General features: G+C 38.2%; 1 pseudogene; it reads right to left on the bottom strand.

Moving 5' to 3' along the window:
• Positions 1–4260: 4260 nt before the first annotated feature.
• LOC106000661 lies at positions 4261–5712 on the bottom strand (annotated as a pseudogene).
• Between the last annotated feature and the right edge of the window lie 11045 nt (positions 5713–16757).

A 16757-nucleotide genomic window follows, 5' to 3' on the forward strand; every position in this document is an offset into this window, starting at 1 on the left:
GATTTGAGTCTGATTTAAGATTGGCAGTGGGATGTATAGAGAAGTTGTTTAAGTCAAGAATGCTATAGCAAACTTTTGTCTGGGTCAATGGTATTACCTGCAATGATTTTCTCCTCCTCAAGATTTGTCACACTGACAACTTGTTATGTCCTGGATACTGCTAGACACTAGAATTGCAGAGAAAATGAAGATATGTGGCATGATCTTAAGATGCTCTCAACTTGTGATTAGACAGAGCAGCCCATGAAGAGATAAATGTAGTGTTGTGTGGTATATTAATGCTGTGAGAGAGGGCAGAACTGGCAGAACACATGCAGGAAATAGCTCATCCACATGGAGGCCTGGGGAAAGACTTCATGGTAGTGCCCATTTGAGCTATGGTGAGACATGGGAAAAGGAGTTGACAGGCAGAATGTGGAGAGTGTGACATTCTAGGGTGAATACTTATGTGCTGGGCTATGGAATTTTGAAATGGCTTGGTTGCAGGACCATTGAGCCCAGAGTGGCTCAGCTATGGGAACTAGGAATATGTTACATCTCCATGAGGTTATAGTAGCTACCATGATCTCCACATCTTGATGATTGTACCTCTTAAAATAATTCTTGAAGCCACCCCTTCTAGTACCCCCCCCCACTGCCATTCTTGGGCCAGGCCTGCATAAGGGCCACATTAAAAGAGATTCTAGGCCAAATGTGAAAGTGGCATACATCTATAATCCCAGCCACTCAGGAGGTGGAGATAGAAGTATGGTGGTGAAATATAGTTTATTCTAGCCAAAGAAAAACTATGGTGGAGCACTTGGCTACCAAGCACTAGGACTTGAGTTCAATTCTAGGACTGCCAAAAAAAATCTGATGCTTCATCTTGGCTTAATGAGAAAGTAATTACCCATTAGTAGAGCCTGCCATGTGTATAAAAGTGAGGATGGACTACATGCATGCCATATCCTTAAGCTAGGATGTAGCTAGTAAGGTAGAAAATGGCAGAAAGAGAAGCCTTGAAGTCCCATTAAGTTTTTAGTGTATTAAGATGAAATACTGAAACAAGGCATGGTAGTTAGTGCATGCCTCTAATCCCAGTACTCAGGAAACAGAGGCAGGAGGATCACAAATTTATGGCTATCCTAGGCTACATAGTAAGTTCAAGGCCACGTCTGGCCTTTTATGCTTATGTGGTGGTGAAGAATCAAACTTGTGGCCTCGTGCATGCAAGGCAAGCCCTCTACCACTGAGCCAACTTCCCAGCCCCAGAAAGAATAGTTTTTAAAAATAAAGTTTGAAAAAGTTTGGTTTCAAATCTATGAAACCATATAAGATTTTTAAATGCTGCCAAGACAATTTGATTTCCACATACCATACACAAAAATTGCCTCCAAATGAATGAGACCTAAATGTAGGTGATAAAACTATGAATTCTTTAGATGAAGACACAGGAGAAAATTATTGAGGCAGAAAATCACTGAGATATTGGATAGGTTTGTTTCTTAACAACAAATACATGATCTATAAACCAAATTTGATAACTTGTACTTCATCAAAATTTAAAACTTCATTATGCAAATGAAAAGATGAGCCACAGAGTATGAGAAAATATTTGCAAATAAGTCTTATAACTGGATGTAGAAAGAGCTACTCAACTATAGGAAGGCAAACAATCAGCTGGGCGTGGAAACATATGCCTCTAATCCCAGCTAGTAGGGAGTCAGAGGTAGAAAGCTTAAGCAAATCTGGATAAAGTTTGCAAAAGTCTCAAAAACAAAATAGAAACAAAAGGACTAATTGTATAGCTCAAGTGGTAAAGTTCTTGCTAGGCCCTGTATTCAACCTCTAGAAACAAAAATATGAAGACAGACAACCCAATTTAGAAATGGATGAAAGATCTGAATAGATATTTCATCAAAGAAAATATATAATTGGCTAATAAACACATGAGAAAATTGTTAGTATCATTCATCTTTAGGGAAATGCAAATTTGAACCACCATGAAAAGTCTGGGACTTATAATCTCAGATATGGTTGGAAGGATCATAGTTTAAGGCAAAAACTTTGAGACCTCATCTTAATGGTGAAGCTATGTATGTGTGTGGGGGGAGGATATGTACTTAATTCCCATCAATTCAGGAGTTTCAGGAAGGAGGATTGAGGTCCAAGGCTTACCCTCAGCAAAACTCAAGACTCTGTACTCTATCTAAAAAATAACTAAATTAAAAGAGAGATGAGGGAATGGGTCAAGTGGTAGAGCATCTGTCTAGGAAGTGTAAGGCCCTGAATTCAAAGTTCAAATCCTAGTACAGAAGTTACAACAAAATACCATGAGATACCACTACTCATTCACTAGATGCATATTTTAACAGAATAGACAATAAAACTTGGTTAGGATGTTAAGAAACAGGAAATGCAACATTTAAATATGGCTGATGGGAATGGAAAAGAGTATAGCTACTCTGGAAAATGGTATGATAATTTCCTAAGAGGCTAAGCATAAATTTGTCACATACCCCCCTCAGTTCCACTCCTAGGTATCTACATAGCTGAAATGAAAACATGCGTCTGCACCAAGACTTGATCACAGATGTTCATAGCAGCTCTATTTATTTACTGTAGCCAGGAAGTGGAACAAGCCATGTATCTATCAACTAGTACATGAATAAATAGGGAGTGGTACATGCAGATGATGGAATATAATTCAGGGCTAGAAAAGAATGAAATTCCAAAATATGCACACAAATAAAGGTCAAAGTCATTATTTCTTGTAAACATGCTCCCAGTATTTACCCAATTGACTCGAGTGAGTTATATATTTATGGCACCTTTAATCACAGTTGCCAAAAATCTAGAAGCAACCAAAATGCCCATCAATAGAGGAGAAGATAAACTGTGACATCCATCTAACGAAATACTCTTCAACAATTAAAATGACTTATTAAGCCATGAAATGACGTGGAAGAAATTTAAAATAGAAATTGTTAAGTGAAAGAATCCAATCTGAAAAGGCTACATTCTATATGATTCTATTTGACATTCTAGAATAGGCAAAACTAGAGAGAGAATAAGAGATTTGTGGTGGTCAAGGACTTAGGATGGAAGGAAGGAGAAGGGAGAAGAGGAAAGGGGAGGAAAGGGGGTTCCTAGGACAGTGGCACTATCCTGTATGATTCTGTAATGTGAAATATATGACAGTATACATTTTCCAGAAATCAAAGAACTGTGTAACACTATGAGTGAACTCTAATGACTCAGGCCTAGTAACACACACACACACCTCTATTCCTCTGCCTCCCACTTGGAAGGATTATAGGTATAGGCTCAACAAAACCTTCTTTCAAAATAACCAAACAACAGTATAATAAAATTCATATTGCAGAATTTAGTTGATAATAATGTATCAATACTGTAATAAGTACCATGCGAATACAAGGTGTTAATAGGGACAAAAATAGGAACCCTATTCTACTTGTTTTTGTTACATTTACATATAAAATTGCCCTGAAAGACAAACTTTTTAACACATTTTAATTGTTATTGTAAAGATGATGTATACAGGGCTTACAGTTATATAAGTCAGAATAAGAGGCCAGGTCTTTTTTTTTTTTTTTAAGCCAGTCCTAAGGCTTGAACTCTAGGCCTAGGCACCGTCCCTGAGCTCCTTTTTGCTCAAGACTCTATCACTTAAACCACAGTACCACTTCAAGATTTTTCTGTGATTAATTGGAGATAAGAGTCTCATGGACTTTTCTGCCCAGGCTGGCTTTGAACCGTGATCCTCAGATCTCAGCCTTCTGAGTAGCTAGGATTGTAAGTGTGAACCATCTGTGCCCAGCAAGAATACATTTCTTTTTTAACAATGTCTCCCTTACCCTCACTCTCTCCCAGTTTTTCCCTCTTCTCCCTACCCAGAAGTTTTTTTTTTATGATGCCATTTATTAAACTGAAAAGAAAAAGATGGTACATTCTGGTTTTTACTTAAGTAATTTAATAATTTGATTTGTCACTACTTGAAAAGCCCATCAACAATGGATGGCACTGAGGGGTAAGTAGCTTTCCTAGTCCTCATCTTCGTCCTAACAGGAAGCATTGGGATTTCAGAAGTGAACATCCTCCAGTTCCTATGTAAAACTCAGCTCCAAAAAACTGGGAGAGAGAATCTAAGATAGAAGTTCTGCTCAAGACAAGACTTCAATCTCAAATATTTCACAGTAACTTGGTTATATCAGCTGTTTCCTCACGACTCAGTAAATGTTCACTGAATACAAGGGAAGACAGCAGTACCCTCATGGCCAGCATTCATTACTAACTTTTACATCAACTTCTATATCCAAACACATGCCTATAAAACACCTGTACAGATAAATTAGTGTTAAGAATTAAAAATGCACAGTAACATCCACAAATATCTTTTTCTATGTTCTGAAATCTTACAAACGTTTTCAAGCCTGGAACCCTGAATACCTTGGCTATAGATTAAACATGTCAAAATACATGTATGTTAAGGGAAGTTCCAGAACTGACCATCTCATAAAAGCAAAACCAAACTTACGGTGCTTTCACTAGTACATAATCCACTAATTAGGTTAAAAAGGAGACCAAGGAATTCTGAAGTCAGGTATTTACTAAATAGTGTTGATTTCTACTAGCTAAAACAGCCCTCACAAACCAACAGCTAAATCAGGACAGTCTTTCTCAGCTCATTGTCCTTTAAGAGTTTGAAACATTTTCAATTAAAGCCTTCATTTTCCCTGTAGACTTCAACATATGTGGCCCAAACAAAGCTGTCTCTGAGGTAGCCTCTGACTCAGACTTTGCAACTCCTTTTTCAGTTTCACCTGGACTATTGTTTCGATGCCGATAAGCAAATTTCTTTTTCAGAGCCTCTGCTATAAGAGTGGCAGGGTCCATAGCATCCACTGGCTTGGGCTTTACATCTTGCTCTGACCTCTTGACTGACTGAAGTTTCACACTGTTCATATCTTTAAGGATTTCTAGCATATTTGGCTTGTCAGGATTCTTTGGGCTGCTAGTTAAAGTCTTTCCATCACTGGCTTTCTGCTCTCTTCGTGATTTAATCAAGTCAATAGCAGACATACTTTGGTGGAGTCCTGGTAGAGGGGGAGGTGGAGGTGGAGGTGGGGGTGGAGGTGGAGGCAGAAAAGGAGGAGGAGGGGCTGTGGTAACAGATGTGGTAGATTCTAAGTCACCTGTAACGAGATTTTGCTGCTCTTGCAGGGTTACAATTTTGGCAATCTGAGCTCGCAGAGCAGCAAGCTCATTTTCAAGTGCAGAGATCTTCTGCAGTGCTTCCTCATTGGCCAGTGCTGCAGTCTTCAGTGGAAGATCTTCTTGAGACAAGTTTGGTAAAGAAATCTGCCTGCTTGGGGACTTCTCAAGGTAAGGAAGGCAGTCCTGATGGGGTGGTTTTGACGTGACTTCTGTCCTTAGTCTTGTTGAGCACTCTCCTTCTTCTGTGGCCACCCATCCAACATCAGCAAAAGATGCCACTGCATCCTCATCTGGGTGTTTGGGACTCCATTTTGTCTCATGGCTGGTAAGCTGAAACTGAACTCTTGGACACTGAATCAGAGATAAGTTAGTACCAATTTTCCTTACGATACTTCAAGATGAACCATATGGCTTTCCAGACCAAAGTACCGATTGCATGCTTATTCCAACTTGTTGCAAAACCATCCTCATCAGGCACTTAATTCAGCTAAGCATTTAGATGGTAAAGTCTTCCCAAATTTGCATTTCAGGTAGTTCAGGCATACATGGCAGCACATGATCCATAGAGCACACCTGCCGCGCGGCAGCCAACACCTTCTCCAACTACTCAGGCTTCCAGACTCCCTACCCAGAAGTTTTAAAGTTCATTTTTAGCTTAGTGTCTAGTGAGTATCACTGCTGCCATTTGCTCATCCTTGTCCCACGGTTTCTGTGCTCCCCTCACCTGCACAAAGACAGATACATGAACAAACAAGACAAAAGGAAAAGAAAACAAAAACAGCAACAAAGAAAAAAAACTCATTTCCATTTCCTGGAGTTTATTTCCATAAATTTTATTTTATATGATCAGATGCACATAGCTATTGTGGCTTTGTGTTTCTCTCCTACAAATATCATCCTTTGGTCTCACTGTGTGTGAATGCCTAGAGACCTGTATAATTTATGTCCCAGTGTATTTTTTTACCATCCAGTGTGTTTACATGTAGATTTATAGGCACATTCAAGCTACTACAATAGAGAGAAACAATGCAAACTATGTTTCTGTGTGTGTGTGTGTGTGTGTGTGTGTGTGACATTTTCTTAATCCATTCATCGCCATACTAGGGCTCCTAGGCATGGTCTAACCTTCCCCAGTAAAGATGCAGAATCACAACAAATCAAAGAAAGACTGGATAAATGGGATTGCATCAAACTGAAGAGTTTCTGCATGGCAAAGGACATAGCTAACAAGAGCAATAGAAAGCTCACAGAGAAGATTTTTACCAACTATCTCTAACATATACTTAGAGCTCAGAAAATTAAATCCCCCAAAATAAACCCTCAAAGAAACAGCCCAATTAATAAATGGGCTAAAGTTTTAAAGAGAAACTTCTCAGAAGAACTGAGAATGGCCAACAGACACAGGAAGAAATGTTCAACATCTCTGGCCATAAAAGAAATGCAAATTCAAACAACATTGAGATTTCACCTTACCTCAGTTAGAATGGCCATTGTCAAAAAAACTAACAGTAACAAATGCTGGTGGGGGATGTGGCCAAAGGGACCATTATTACACTGTTGGTGGGAATGTAAATTTGTGCAATCACTCTGGAAAACAGTATGGAGGTTCCTCAAAAAACTAAGCATAGAGCTTCCCAGTGACCCAGAAATTCCACTCTTGGGTATTTACCCAAATGATCACAAGCAAGGCTGCACTAAAGTTGCCACCGGCACAACTGTGTTCATTTCAGAATTGTTTACCATAGCCAAGATATGGAATCAACCCAGATGGCCCTCAATTAAAGACAATCTTAAAATAGATCATGCTAGGAACTGGATGTATTGCTCAAATGGTAGAGCACCAGCCATGAGCAAAAAAGCCAAGCAAAAGTATGAGGCCCTGAGTTAAAGCCCAAGTATTGGCATGCATGTGCCCCCCCCAATCATGTTAAGTGAAAGAAACTAGAAAGAAAGGACCATATGCTATGTGCATCTATGTATGTAATGCTATGTAATTTCATTTATATGAAATGTCTAGAAAGACAAACTTATACATAGAAAATTGATTAAGGGCCACTTGGCTCAGGGTTAAGAATGGGGATTAACTGTAAACCAGTGTAAGGGATCTTATTAGGGAGATACAAATACTCTAAAACTAGATTATGGTGATGGTTTTAAAACAATAAATTTATCTAAGATCATATTCTTATACACTTAATAGGAGTGAACTTGATGGTCTTAATAAAGCTGTTAAAATACTTTTGATTTCATATTTTAAAGTAGTTATACAGTAGTTCTAACTTTAAATCATAAATTACAGTGAGATCCCATGTTCACAGATCAGAAAACTTAATAAGATAATAATATTATGAAGACATTAAGATCATAAGAGCTACAGATTCAGTACAACTCCTGTCAAAATCCTGGTTGGATTTCACACAAATTTACAGGCTGATCCTAAAATTTATAGAGAAATATGAGACCTAGGTTAACTAACCAGTATTGGAGAAGACCAAATTTGTACTCACATTGTGCTATTAACATACAAATACACATAAATATAAATATTATGTATATATAATATCAATGTAATAGAATTTAGAGTCCAGAAATAGACCTTCACATTTATGGCTAATTGATTTCTGCAGTCAACGGTAAAAGCTAATTCAGTATGGGACTAGATTTCAACCAATCATAAACAAACTAGATCTACATGCAAAAGGATGAAGTGAGGTCATACTTCATAACATAAAAATTAGCTCCAAATGGATCATAGATCTGAATAGAATTAAATGGGGGGTGTCAATTGTGGATCTTGAACTCAGGGCCTGGGCACTGTCCCTGAGCAGTTTTGCTCAAGGCTAGTACTCTACCACTTTGAGACACGGTGCCACTTTCTGGTGATTAATTGGAGTTAAAAGTCTCCTGCCTGGGCAGGAAAGTCTCCTGAGTAGATAGGATTACAGACATGAGCTACTGGCGCCTGGCCTAAAATAAAAATTTTATGTATTGGGGCTGGGAAGGTGGCTCAGTGGTAGAGTGTTTGCCTTGCATGCATGAGGCCCTGGGTTTGATTCCTCAGATCCACATAAGCAAGGAAAATCCAGTGCTGTGGCTCAAGTGGTAGAGCACTTGCCTTGATTGAGGGACAGCACCCAGGCCCAGAGTTCAAGCCCCATGACTGACAAAAAAAAAATCTTGTGTATTAAAAAAACTTATCAAGAAAATGAAAAGACAACCTATGGAGTGAGAAAAATAGTTGCAAATCATCTATCTTCCAAACATCTGGTATCCAAAATATATCAAAGAACTACAGTAGTAAGCAGAAAATAAAAAATTAATAACAGTAGTAATTCCACTCTTGGGCATTTACCCAAAAGATTACAAAACCAGGATATAGCAAAGGCACTAGCATATCCATGTTTCTTGAAGCACTATTCACCATAATCAAGGTGCCAAGGTACAGAATCAGCCCAGATGTCCTTCAATGGAAAAATGTACCAAGAAAATGTAAGATACATGTATGTAGACGTATGTATGTATTTATGTCTATATATACACACACATACATATAATGGAATTTTGATCATCCATTAGAAAAAATTACATTGTACCATTTGTAAAGAAATGGAAAGACTTGGAAAATATTATCTTAAGTGAAATAAGTCAGGCCTGGAGAGACAAAGGATCCATGTTTTTCCCTTACATGTGGAAGCTAGATTTAACGTACAATCTCATAAGTAAATAGGTTATATGCAAGCGAATACAAATTTATTAACTAAAATATGGTAGATTCAAGGGCAATCTCAAATAGTGTAATTCCTTAGAGAGTCTAAATCAAAGTTCATCAAATAAAAACACCTGGAAGCAGGTACTCAAAAGGAGTGGGATGAGTCAAGAGGAAAGAGGAAAGGGGTAGACAAATAAAGAATAGAAGAGGAAAATATGCAGACAAGAATCCAGTGCATATTCTACAAAATTAAGAAGAGTGAGGGAAAGGTGAGGGATGGGTGAGAATGTTGAAAGGGGTGACATGATTAAGATACATTGTATTCATAAACTCCTTTGTTAAATGGCAACTCCTTTATACAACTGCTTCAAGATAATTAAACTTAAATTAAAAAACTTAAACCAGCAAAGTACTTAGACATTTCTTCAAATAAATATACAAATAGCCAAAAAGTACTTGAAATGATGCTTAAGATAATTAGTCATCAAGGAACTACATGTCAGTCCACAATGAAATACTACTTCAACTTCAGTGAGATAGCTAGAATTTTAGCAACAACAAAAAAAACTCTAGAAAATGACAAGTGTTGGTGAGAATATGGAGATATTGGGCCTCTGTACACTGCCAGAGGAAATATAAAATGGTGCGGCTGCTTTGGAAAACTTTGCTCATTCCTTAAAATAAACATAATATTATATACCTGTAATCCCCCCAGTCTGGAGGCTGAGGCTGTAAGATCTTGCGTTTGTACTACTTTAAGAAGACCCAGATCCAAAAAAAGGGGAGATCATAGAAAATTTTCACATGACCCAACAATTCTACTCTATACACACACACACACACACACACACACACACACACACACACACACACACAGATTCCAAAAGACTGGTGAGCATACACTTGTATATAAATGCTCTTAGCAGCACTAGGTATACTAGACAAATATATATTCTTCTTGAATGGCTAAATAAAATGTGATGTTTGCCTGTATAAAATAGAATATTAGCTGTAAAAAGGAATGATCTGCTGACAATGTGCTACAACACATAAACCTTGAAAACATCATGCTAAATTAAAGAAGCCAGAAACAAAAGGTCACATATTATTTCATTTATATGAAATATCCCAGATTGGTAAACCCATAGACACAGAGTATAGATCGGCGATTATTATGGGCTATTTAATGAGCAGTTTTTATATTTTTGAGGTGACAAAAATGTTTTGGAACTACGTCAGGTAAAGTTTGCACAGTACTGTAAATATACAAAATGGCACTGAATCATACAATTTCATTCTTTTATTTTTGTGCTAGTACTGGGGTTTGAACTCAGGGCCAGAGTCCCATCCCTTGACTTTTTCATTCAAGGCTAGTACTCTACCACTTAAGCTACACCTTTATTTCTGGCTTTATAGTGCTTACTTAGAGATAAGAGTCTCATGGACTTTTCTGTCCAGGTTGACTTGGAACTTTGATTTTCAAATCTAAGCTTCCTGTGTACCTAGGATTAGAGGTATGAACCACCTAGGTGAATTATACTTTTTAAATGGTTACTTTTATGGTATGTAAATTGTATTTAATAATAAAGATGAAAAAGATAATTACTGAGCACACTGGTATAGGCTCTGTAATCCCAAAATTTAGGAAGCTGAGACAGGAGGAGTAAAAGTTCAAAGCCACTTTGGGTGACATAATGAGATCCTGTGTCAAAAAAAAAGTGTTTAAAAAATAATGAGAAAGTCTTACTAGCCTTTGCCTGATTTATATATACATAGAAATAAATGGTGACCTACTGTACAGACCTTCTTAAGCTTACTTTGCTGCAAGTTTTTATTTATTTATTTATTTATTTATTTATTTATTTTTATTGTGAAAATACTGTACAGAGGGGTTACAATTACATGGGCAAGATAATGAATACATTTCTTATCAAGAATTGTAGCCTCCTGCTTTGTTTCCCCTTCTCATCCCTTCCAATCCTCCCCCCCTGCCACCTGCCCCCCCACCAAAGTTGTAAAGTTCATTTTCAATAAATAAATGGGCTAAAGACTTAAAGACAAACTTCTCTGAAAGGGAAAGTAGGATGGCCAATAGACACATGAAGAAATGCTCAACCTCTCTAGCCATAAAAGAAATGCAAATCAAAACAACATTGAGATATCATCTCACTCCAGTTAGAATGGCTAAAATCAAGAACTCTAATAACAACAGATGCTGGAGGGGATGTGGACAGAAGGGAACCTTACTGCATTGTTGGTGGGAGTGTGAACTTGTTCCACCACTTTGAAAAGTAATGTGGAGGTTCCTCAGAAGGCTCCACATAGAGCTCCCTATGACCCAGCAATCCACCTTTTGAGCATTTACCCACATGTTTACAAACAAGACGACACTAAAGCTACCAGCACGACTATGTTTATTACAGCACTATTTACTATAGCTAAGATATGAAACCAACCCCAGATGCCCCTCAATAGATGAATGGATCAAGAAAATGTGGTATATATACACAATGAATTCTATGCCTCCATCAGAAAGAATGACATTGTCCCATTTGTTAGGAAATGGAAAGGCTTGGAAAAAATTATATTAACTGAAGTAAGCCAGGCCCAAAGAAACATAGGTCCCATGGTTTCCCTTATTTGCAATATCTAGTATATGTCTGAGTCATGCAGAAAATGTCAGATAAGGTGATGTTAGGGAAATGAACCCTAAGATATGTATTCAAATGTTTTTTTTTTCTTTCATGCGATTGTTTCTACCACATTTATAAGATTATTTCTTTGTTGCTATGTATGTCCCTCCCCCACAGTATAACCCCTGCTTTCACTGTATTTGATGTCAAGACTCACAACCAACAACAACAACAACAAAAAGAAAACAGGATATTTGATGTCGGTATAATTTGTGGAGGGGAAGGGGAAAAAACAAATCGTTTAAATAGGGATACAGGTGGACCCATTGCAATAATGAGATGTACAAGTCTTTATGTTGAAACGAACTTTACAACTTTGGTGGGGGGGATGGGGCAGAGTGGGAGAGAAATGGGGAGGATTGGGTGGGGGGGAGGGGGGAGGATGGGAAGGGATGGGAAGGGGAAACAATGGAGGAGGCTAGAATGCTGGATAAGAAATGTACTCTTTATCTTGCCTATGTAATTGTAACCCCTCTGTACAGTATTTTCATAATTAAAAAGAGAAAGCTTCCTCTTTGCTCACTCAATGTGCTCCCTCATTACTCGCAATCTACCATTTGAGCCATGTCTGCAGCCTGGTTTTCAACAGTTATTTCTGCCTTTAAATCATGAGCCTCTAGATCTCAGCCTCCTATATAACAAGGACTACAAGTGTAAGCTACCCTCAGTACTCTCCCATGGAACAGGAATTTTATGGAGTTCGGTAAACAAGGCAATTATCTAAAAGTCTTATGGGAAGGATGAAGATGCATCTTGCCTTGGAATATGTCCAAGCAATGAGTATGCCCATTGCAATGAGTTTACTATAACAATTTTGTCTGTAGAATTTCTCTGTATTCTCTTGTATATGCCATATTACTTTTAGTCACTTTTTTGCCATTCCTGGTGCTTGAACTCAGGGCCTGGGCAGTCCTTGAGCTTCATTTGCTCAAGGCTAGCACTCTACCCCTTGAGCCACAGCGCCACTTCTGGACTTTTCAGAATATGTAGTACTAAGGAATCGAACCCAGGGCTTCATGCATTCTAACCAAGCGCTTTACCACTAAGCCACATTCCCAGTCAATGTAATTGCTTTTTATTATTATTTTTTCATTTTTGTTTTATGGGCTCATGACTAACTTAATTAGGTTCTCTTGAGAAAAGGAAATACATGTTATAATAATTTGTATTCCTCCTTCTTCCTCTTTTTGCCATGCACTTAATGTTCGGTCCTGGCTATCCAAAAGTTTTTTTTTTTTAGTCAGTTGTTGATGTTGTACTCTGTGCCTGGGCACTGTCCCTCAGCTCTTCAGCTCAAGGCTAGCACTCCACCACTTGAGCCACAACACCACTTCAGGTTTTTGGTGGTTAATGGGAGATAAGAGTCTCATAGACTTTCTTGGCCAGGCTGGCTTTGAACCATTGTCCTCAGATCTCAGCCTCCTGAGTAGCTAGGATTATAGGTGTGAGCCACCGGTGCGTGGCACATGTTTAATTCTTATTTATAGAGAATTAATAGATGGCTGAATTACTTTCTCTACTTGATTTCTTCCTGATAGCATATCTAAGGACAAGTTGTATGTGTGTGTGTGTGTGTGTGTGTGTGTGTGTGTGTGTGTGTGTGTGTGTGTGTGTGTGTGCGTGTGCACTAGGGCTTGAACTCAGGGCCTGTGCACAGTCTCTGAACATTTTTTATTTTTGGTCAGTCGTGTGGCCTGAACTCTGGGCCTGGGCACTGTCCCTCAGCTCTTCAGCTCAAGTTTAGCACTCTACCACTTGAGCCACAGCACCATTTCTGGCTTTTTCTGCTTATCAAACCCAGGGCCTCATGCATGCAAGACAAGTACTCTACCACTGAGCCACCTTCCCAGCCCCACCCCACCTCTGAACTTTTTTGCTCAAGGTAAGTGTTCCATCACCACACCTCTACTTCTGATCAGAGTCTCATAGACTTTCCTTCCCAGGCTGGCTTTGAACTGTGATCCTCACATCTCAGCTTCCTGAGCAGCTAGGATTATAGATGTGAGACAGTGGTACCTGTCTAAGGGCAAATTATTCCTTGTCTAGATTATTTCAGGGGTCATTTCAGTGCAGCAATTTCTCCTTATATTTTTCCAGCTTCCTGTTTACCAGTGTACCTGTCTTGTTGATTCTGCCTATGAACCAGGGCTTTGTTTAGACCACATAATTTTAAGGTTAAATCTAATGGCAGATTTCTTTGTCTTGATTATTTCAGGGGTCATTTCAGTGCAGCAATTTCTCCTTATATTTTTCCAGCTTCCTGTTCACCAGTGTACCTGTCTTGTTAATTCCGCCTATGAACCAGGGCTTTGTTTAGAACACATAATTTTAAGGTTAAATCTAATGGTAGATTTCATAAAGAATTTTCAGTATTTGTAAGTGCTGGGAAGATTTCCCATAGTGGCAAAGATGCCATTTGAAATGTTCATGTCTAGAATTCAGTTTCAAATAAAATCATAGGGCACGTTGTGAAAAACGATAGATTGGATATTTGAAGTATCAGTGGAAGCAAAGAAACTTCAACATTGGACATGCAGCCTTAGAAAGAAGTTGATGATAAAACGTGTTCTTTTAAATCTAATCAGTGACACATAATGGAAATGTAATAAAAGAGAAGTGAATGTTGATAAGAGAGTAATGTGACACAATAGTACTAATAGAAAAACACATTAAAGAACAACAGTTTTTCTTAAGGAAGCAAAATAACTAGAAAAGGTTGCTTCACTATTCATTTTAGTAATTACAGAAATACAATATTATTCTGCCTAGGAGGTTATTCATTTGTATGTTCTACACTGAACTTTTTTGAGCAATAAGTGCCAAGACATTAGAAAATTAAAGGAAAACAACTTGTAAGTTATATCATAGGGTGCGTACAGAGTATCCAGTCTTTATCATCTATGATGCTGTCATTAAGGTTATAAGTAGATGCTAGCTTTCTTATGGTTCTGGGAGGGTTCATCAGAGTGACCCCAGGGGATTACCCATTTTTTTGAAGTAATTCCTAAGTCATCAGAGAAAAGTTCTGTCTTGCTGAACAGAGTTATAATATTCTAATGCTATGAAAATCTAGGATCCTAAATGGAAATGGTTACCAATCCACCTGAATATTTACTTTTACCCAAACACTTCATTCCTTGATCATTCTTGGCCGTTTGCTATGTAATCCTTAAATGTGGATTTTTGTTGTTCTTAAAAGAATGGACGACTTTAAGAGATTAGATCTCCAAGATTAGATCCTTAGCTTTAAAGATTCCCATGGACTGTTTTATGGCTGTTGGCTATAGCAACTTATTTTCTTGCAGAGATGAAGCATCTGAATTTTGTTATCTCAATGATGCTGTCCTGGGAATATTATGATTGTGATGGAAATTTGAATGTATTCTCTATGTGGATTTGGATCTGCACCAAGGAGGTGGTAAGCCCTTCAGTTTCAAAGATGCTAGTACAGCAGGTTTAGATCAGTAGAGTTCCTTCTAGGAGAAATACCTGTTGCAAATGCAGTTTTACTAATTGAGATTTCTGGAGTAGGAAGTACAGAGATTCCTCTGATTCAATTCTTGCTTTGCCACTCAAACCCAGCTCCTGTCATTTCCACTCTCCTCTTCCCCAGTGATAAAGCTGTATATAGAAAACACTAAAACTTAGTCTTTACCAAATTATGCGGGCACCTCACAGGTTCTTTTTATTAAAATAAGTTATTTATTGTGAAAACACTGTACAGAGGAGTTACAGTTACATGAGCAAAGTAATGAGTACATTTCTTATCCAGCATTGTTGCCTCCTCCTTTGTTTTTCCACTACCATCCCATCCCTCCCACTTCCTCAACTATACCCACCACCCTCCCCCTCACCCCCCACTCCTGCCTAAATTATAAAGTTCATTTTTCGACATAGCATCTTGTACATCTCATTGTTGCAGTGGGTCAATCTGTATCCCTATTTGAACATTTGATCTTTTTCCCTTCCCCTCCCCAAATTATACCAACATCAAATATAGTGAAAACAGGGGTTATACCATGAACAAAGCAACAAAAATAATCATATGGCATCTTATAAATACGTTAGAAACAATAGCAAGTAAGAATAAACCACTTGTGTCCCTATCTTGGGGTTCATTTCACTTAACATCATCTTATCTGAGCTTTTCTGCTTATACCAGACATATACTAGTTATTGCAAATAAGGGAAATCATGAGGCCTATGTTTTTTGGGCCTGGCTTACTTCACTTAATATAATTTTCCCAAGTCTTTCCATTTCTTAACATTTGGGACAATGACATTCTTCCTGATGGAGGCATAGAATTCCATTGTGCATATATTCACATTTTCTTGATCCATTCACCTCCTGAGGGGCATCTGGGTTGCTTCCATATCTAAGCTATGGTGAATAATGCTACAATAAACATAGATGTGCTGGTAGCTTTAGTATGGTCTTATTTGTGATCATTTGGGTAAATGCCCCAAAGTGGGATTGCTGGGTCATAGGGGAGCTCTATGTGGAGTCTTTTGAGGAACCTCCATACTAATTTCCAAAGTGGTTGAACAAGTATACTCTCTGAGCAACAATGCTGCAGGGTTCCCTTCTGGCCACATCCCCTCCAGCATCTGTTGTAATTAGATTTCTTGATTATAACCATTCTAACTGGGGTGAAGTGGAATCTCAATGTTGTTTTGATTTGCATTTCTTTCATGGCTAGAGAAGTTGAGCATTTCTTCATGTGTCTATTGGGCATTCTTATTTCCTCTTCAGAGAAGTTTGTCTTTAAGTCTTTAGGCCACTTATTTATGGGGCAGATGTTTCTTTGAGGATTTGTTGTTGGAGGATTTAATTTTTTGAGTTCCAGGTATATTTTAGATATGAGACGCTTGTTCATTGTATGGCTAGTGAAGATTTCTCCCAATCTGTGCGCTTTCTCTTGATCTTGCTAGCTATGTCACTTGCCATGCAGAAGCTCTGCAGCTTTATGCAATCCCATTTGTCCAACCTTTCTTTGATTTGTTGTGTTTCTGGGTCCTTATTAAGAAAATTTCAGCCTGTGCCTAAGCTTTCTCCTATTCTGTCCTGTAATGTTTTCAGGGTGTCTGCTTTGACTCCAAGGTCTTTGATCCATTTGGAGTTGATTCTGGTGCAGGGT

Source organism: Dipodomys ordii, unplaced genomic scaffold (genome assembly GCF_000151885.1).
Source record: "Dipodomys ordii isolate 6190 unplaced genomic scaffold, Dord_2.0 Scaffold232, whole genome shotgun sequence".
NCBI lineage: Eukaryota > Metazoa > Chordata > Mammalia > Rodentia > Heteromyidae > Dipodomys > Dipodomys ordii.